The sequence below is a fragment of the Callospermophilus lateralis genome, chromosome 8, assembly GCF_048772815.1.
Source record: "Callospermophilus lateralis isolate mCalLat2 chromosome 8, mCalLat2.hap1, whole genome shotgun sequence".
In the NCBI taxonomy this organism is placed as follows: Eukaryota; Metazoa; Chordata; class Mammalia; order Rodentia; family Sciuridae; genus Callospermophilus; species Callospermophilus lateralis.
The window spans coordinates 118,729,602-118,736,074 of record NC_135312.1 but is presented as its reverse complement, the minus strand read 5'-3'; the positions used below and the strand labels follow the sequence as shown (position 1 = coordinate 118,736,074).

The 6,473-nt window shown below is 36.0% G+C and overlaps 1 non-coding gene across 1 annotated transcript; it reads left to right on the top strand.

The window, feature by feature from the left end:
• The first annotated feature begins 529 nt into the window (after positions 1-529).
• On the top strand, positions 530-594 carry Trnai-uau (transfer RNA isoleucine (anticodon UAU)). The gene has a single exon. It is a non-coding gene; the product is annotated as a tRNA-Ile (tRNA).
• Positions 595-6,473: the final 5,879 nt, after the last annotated feature.

Here is a 6,473-nt window from a genome sequence, read left to right as displayed (position 1 = left end):
CTAGTGTGAATCAGAAAGCCTATAATCTAAGGAAATACCTGAGCACAATTGTGGACAAGTAACAAGTTCTCTGTAATTGCTGAGTTAATATTAGTATTTAAAAGAGGATAGATAAGTGTGGATCAAAGTAAAATGAAGAATAATGGCTCTTTTCACACTGGTATTGTTTCCTTTGCTGTGCAGAAACTCTTTAATTTGATGCAGTTCTGTTTGAGGATTCTTCTATTATTTCCTGAGCTAATTGAGAACTGTTCAGGAAATCTTTGTGCCTATGTCTTGAAGTGTTTCTCCAATGTGTTCTTCTAGCAGTTTCCAGGTTTCAGGATTTATATTGAGTCTTTGATCCATTTTGAGTTGGTTTTTATTCAAGGGAGTGGGGGAGAGAGAGAGAGAGAGAGAGAGAGAGAGAGAGAGAGAGAGAGAGAGAGAGAGAAAATGTAGTTTCAATCTTCTACCTATGGATATCCAGTTTTCTCGCATTTGCAGAAAAATGGAAGGATCTGAAGATCATCATGTAAAGGGCTGGGGAGATAGCTCAGTTGGTAGAGTGCTTGCCTTATATGCAAAAGGCCCTGGGTTCAATTCCCAGCACCAAAAAAAAAAAAAAAAAAAAGAATCATGTTAAGCCAGACTCAGACACATTTTGCCTTATATATAGAATCAAGAGAAAAAGGTTATAAGGGGGAGGGAAGGGGAGAATAAGGGGGGATAGATATGATCAAAGCATATAGTATGCATGTGCAAACATGCCACAATGAAACACATCATTCTGGGTAACTAATATATATCAAGTAAAAAAGAAGAAAGGATGGGTAAGATACACAGAACTTGGCAATGAGCCAAGGAGATTCCAACCAGCAGCACTGGTTCAAAAATGACCAAAGCCCAAAGTCAACTACACATCAACATTTCTTATCATTGCTTTTCTTCTGGTGTTTGAATTACTTGAAAAGAAACTGCTCATCCCTAGGACTATCATCTTGTCCTTATGTTGTCTCAGTACAGAACTCACACAATTCCTTCAGATATTAAGGAGGTGAACAGCAAGCTCTGGTCAGACATTGAATAATAGAAAAACAGTCACATCCTGTGAAAAATGATTCTCCAATCCTTGGTTCTATTTAGCAACTCAGCCCTTAGATTGATAAACACAGAAAATTGTGGATATGAGGTATTCAGACTGTCTCTCATAAAAGGAAACCAACTGAGAGTATGTGTTGAATTTTTCTGAATAATTACCCAAATCAACCAGTTCATTTATTATGTCTATATATTTAGGCAGAATTTCTTCAAATTCAAATATACAATATATTTCTAAAGTTCAGAAAGTCATTCCATGAAATGTCAGTGTTTTGAGTCTCAGAAAAATGTTTAGCAAAACAAACTTTTTTTTTTTTTTTACTAAAAAACTGAGATAATAGTACTGCTTTATCACTGGGGATGAATAGAATGACTTGATTAAAATTAATTCCATAAATATAAAGTCTGGGGGGAGGAAAGGGCTGCATGATCCCAATGGTAATTTTGATATAAAAGCTCTATTTCAAAAACTGAATATGTTCATATTTAGTTTTTGAATATACAATTAGTTGTAATTTTAGAAAAAAAAAGAACCAGACATAATTTGTCTTTGAAACTTCAAAATGCTATATACTCTGACCACGGCTGACACATCTGATTTTTCTTACCCCTCTGACTGTAGTACTCTGCATTTAACCAAGGCCTTTAGGATCCGTGTTAACAAGAGTTAAGGGAAGACAGGGATCCCTTGGATAGCTCGCCCTCCTCCCCATAGTTAAATTTTGTAAAATACCCTGCAGATATAGAGAATGAAAGAGAAGAAAGGAGAAATACCATGTGGTATAAGCTAATAATTATTTATATTCCTAATCAAAGCTCAATATTTTACATGCGTGGTTCACTACTTTGGCCCACCCAGGCCCTGAAGCAATTTTTCTTTCTTCAAACTAGGAATTTGCTGATCAAATCAAATGCTGGTTCTGTATCTAAAATGATATGTTTTCTCTTTGTGCAAGTGATTAGTTCCCACTAAGAAACTAATTGCTGCCATTTCAAATTGCACAAGTACAAAAGAACTTTCCTTAAGAAAAAATTTCAGCTTTAGCCTTCATAGTTTTCATCATTTGAAAACCATGTTTTTCATTAGCCATAAAAATGGAAAATAGCAATTCATTGAAGTAATAAGGCCAACATGAGTAAAATTTCAAATAATTTCAGCTTGTTAGCTGTGTAGCTTCTACTAGATTCTAAGAAACCAGTTTGAATTAAATATAAATTTCTTTTTGCAAATGTATCATCTTCTATCAGTCTTATATTCATGTAAATACTTTAGTACATGTTGACATACTGAAGAAAATTGTCTTCAATTTTACATATTGCCTGTTCACATGGTTAAAATTTAGTTAGCACCAGGACAACTCTCCACTTGTTTTACCAAATGAACGTAAGTAGTTCAGCCTTTGTGTATCATGTATATTCTTTCAGTAGGTAGAATTATAAAACTTTAGGTTCACTTCTTCTCTACCATTTCCTTCCTTGCTAATGTTAGATACTCTTCAACTATAGATGCAATTTGATGAATGCTATTTAAGTGCAAATTTATCCAGAAAAGATATATTAGTTAGGGTTCTCTAGATAAACAGAAACACACATCCAAATATCTATCATATATTTTATGTAAGTTGGCTCACATTATTATAAAGGCCAAGAATTTTCTTAATTTGTTTTAATTATTTACACATGACAGTACAATGACCTTGACGTATCATACATTTGAATCAGATGGGATATATAAGCTCATCTTTCTGATCATACAGGTTGCAGAATCACATTGGTCATGCATTCACATATATACACACAGTAATAATAATGTCTGTTTCATTCTACTATCCTTCCTATCTCTTTTTTAAAAAAATATTTATTTAGAGGCCAAGAATTCTCATGATCTGCTGTGTGTAAGCTGGAAAACCAGGAAAGACAATGATGTAACTCAAGTCAAGTCCAAAGGCCTAAGACCAAAGGGAGCTGATTTATGTAGGTCTTGGTCTGAGTCCCCAAACCCAAGTATCAGGAGCTCCAATGTCAGAGGGAAGATGAATGACCCATTCCAAACAGAGAGCTGGAATTTGCCCTTCTTCCACCTTTGTGTTCTACTTGAGCCCTTAATGAATTGGTTGGTGCCCACTCATACTGGTGAGAATGATCCTTACTCAAATCACCCATTCAAATGCTAACCTCATCCAGCAACACCTTAATAGATATACCCAGAGATAATGTTTCACCAGTTGTATCAATCAGCTTTCCATCGCCAACAAATACTTGAGTTAAATCAACTTAAGGAAAGGATCAAGTTTTGGAGGTTCAAAGCAAAACATAATAGTGGGGAGTGCATGGTGGGGAAAGCTATTTGCCTTATGGGTGACTGGAAAGTGAAAGGGAGTATAGCAAGGGTCTGAATTTCTAGTCTCCTTCCAGGACACACCTGCAATGATCTACCACCTCCCAGTAGGTCCTATTTCTTGAGGGTCCCATCCCTTCTAATAGCACCTTGGGCTGTGGACAAAGCCTTTAACACATGGGCCTTTGCAGGACGTTTTATATCTAAACTGTGGCATGAGCTAAATGGCATCCTTTAACTCAGTCAAGTTGACACATTAAAATTAACCACCACAAAAGGTGACTCATGATGGCTGCCTAATGTATCAATAAGCCACTTGTGCCTTAATGTGAGTGAATGTGTCAGAGACTTTTCTGAAAGCTGGTTTTGAAGAGCTTGGAAGAAGGAGGGCTCCAACAGAAAGAGGGAGTAAAACAATCAGAGAGAGGGAGTAAAACAACCAGAAGCATGTAAAAAAGTGGGGGGGGGGGGGCGCGCTGAAAATCCAGGGAGTTAGTTTGACATTGAAGGTACCTTCTGACTGAAAATGTCTTCAGAGGGAAATGTTCAATGAACAAAATGTACCACCTTAGAAACCTCTTCTATGGCTTTTGTTAGTGGATAATAATAATAAAAAAAACCCTGCCAACTGCTGCAGCCCCACATGTTTGGTCTCAGCAAGAACATCTCCAGTGATTTGGTCTCTCTTTTTGTGTTGCCAGAGAAACTGGGCCAAAGGATAGGGATAGTTATTTGGCAAGAATTTGAAGTTGCCGGAGGAATGAAGAATGAAAACAAGCAAAATTAAAATGAATCTACATCTGGGGATTTGCAGTCCACCTGTAAAGGAAAGGAATGTAGAAAGTTGTGCTTATACATTTAGCATCAATTGGAATTAAACTCTTTTCTTCGTGTTCACTGTGGCAAAACTTCATTGACTTAATGGGTTCACAACACCTAAGGGAACTACTAAGCGGTTTGGCTGTTGCAAAAAGGAGCTGAGCTTAAGAGGAAATATTTTATATTATTGTTCGGATGATTTAGTACTTCTTTTCAGAATTATTTCTGTTCAGAATAATATTTTGAACATAAAATAATCAAATACAGCACTAGTGCCTATTTAAGAGCTAAAAAATATTCAGGGAGAAATAATTGAGACTATAAAGGTATTTTCAGGTATATGTCAAGTTTGTTGGTAAATTAGCCTCATAAATGTCCTTATTACAGGATTTCTATGTTGAAATTTTGACTAGAACACATTGCTTAATACTTAAGCTATAAATCTAAAACAATATATTTCATTGTTCAAATGATTGGACATAAAATGCTTATACAATATCATAAACTCAAAACTTACTGTATTATGCTATCACTATTTTGTAATTACATTTTTTTTCTGGAAAAAAAGCATAAAACTGCTATTAACAACTATGACCACTTGGAAACTGCATATTTCAATTACATCCTTTTATATAAAAAAATATTTCATAAAGATGAAAAAGTTTTTGAAAATAACCATTTGTGGATTGATCTTTGCCAAATATCTACACAATGCTCATTATCTAATAAGAACTTTAGCTCTATAAATTTGAGCAAGAAACAACGTGTTTACATACTTGTTACTTTTATAAACACATAAACATGTTACTAATGGAAATGTCGACTGCATCTGTACTTGCAAATTATTTTCAGGTTGATGTGGACCAATTGCTCCAAGAAATTTGTAGACTTGCCATACTACAGTTGATCCACACCTATCTCTAAGATGGCAGAAATAGTATTGGAAATTGACTGGATTGTCTTTAAAAGCAACTCAGGTCAGCATCATATTAAGATAGTAGTTTTCTTAAAAATGACCTTTCATGAACACTGAAGAAATTTAGACTTGATAAAGGAAAATGGATTCCAAGCTGTAGTGAGCTATGGCATAAATCAACAGCCCTGACTTTTACAATATAAATTAATAGAGCCAACAATTCTTGCTGGAAGCTGGATCTTATTTAGGATATTTCAAGTCCCCAGCTAGACCTATTTTCTAGCCTTCAGAGGCAAGATTCTTTTAAGCAAACATATTGCTACTGTTTTCCTGAGGACTACACATTTAGCTAGAACTGTTACTAATAACTCAAGTAAAGTCAGCTCTGGAGCTAGACTCCTTAATTTGGCCACTTACTTTAAGATTGGAGCAAGTGACTTAATTTTTCTATACTTCAGGTTCCTCTTCAGGAAGGCAGAGATTATAGCAGTATTTATTTCACATGATTAATTGTTGAGAGCCACAGTCGGAATGGCCCCTGGCATTTTGCCAGAAGTAATGGTTGAGAGGCGAGCCATTAAAATGATGCTGGATTGATTCAATTGTATATTAGATTGTTACTGTCCGGTAATAGGGAGGCTCTTGCTGCCTCAGGTGCCCGATACTTTGGAGTTCCCGTTGAGTTCTGGCCGGTTCCGAGACTGACGGGAGAGTTCCCGGGGAGTGTGCGTGGAGTGCTGTTGGAGTTCAGGCAATAAAGTTTCCTGTTTGAACATACAAGTGCTTTGTGGCGGCTCGGTGATTTGTGCCCAGCCAGACTGCAGCAATTAATATGAGGTTAAGATGAGTTAATTCATATGATGTTCTTATGTGTCTAGTATATGGTGGGCCCTAAATACATATCATCGTGGTAATCATCTACACTATTGTCGAGGAGAGAATGGCAAACTGTGGGTCTTGAGCCAAATCTGGTTTATCTGATTTGCACAATCTCAAAGCTAACAAAGGTTTTTATATATTTAAGGAGTTGTGAACATCAAAGAGAGAAGAATAGACAGCAGAGACATATATGGCCTGCAAAACTTAAAATGTTATCTGGCTGGTTAACATAAAAAGTTTACCAACCCTGTGACTAGAGGGTGCTTGTTTAATTGGGATATTTAGCCTATTTGCATTTAATGCAACTACCAATCTATGTGGGTTTAAATTGCCCCTATTACTATTTGTTTTGTTTGTTGTCTCTGGTCATTGTTCCCTATTATTAACTTTCATCTTAAGCAGGCATTGAAAAAATTCCATTTCCCCTCTTAGCTTCTATTA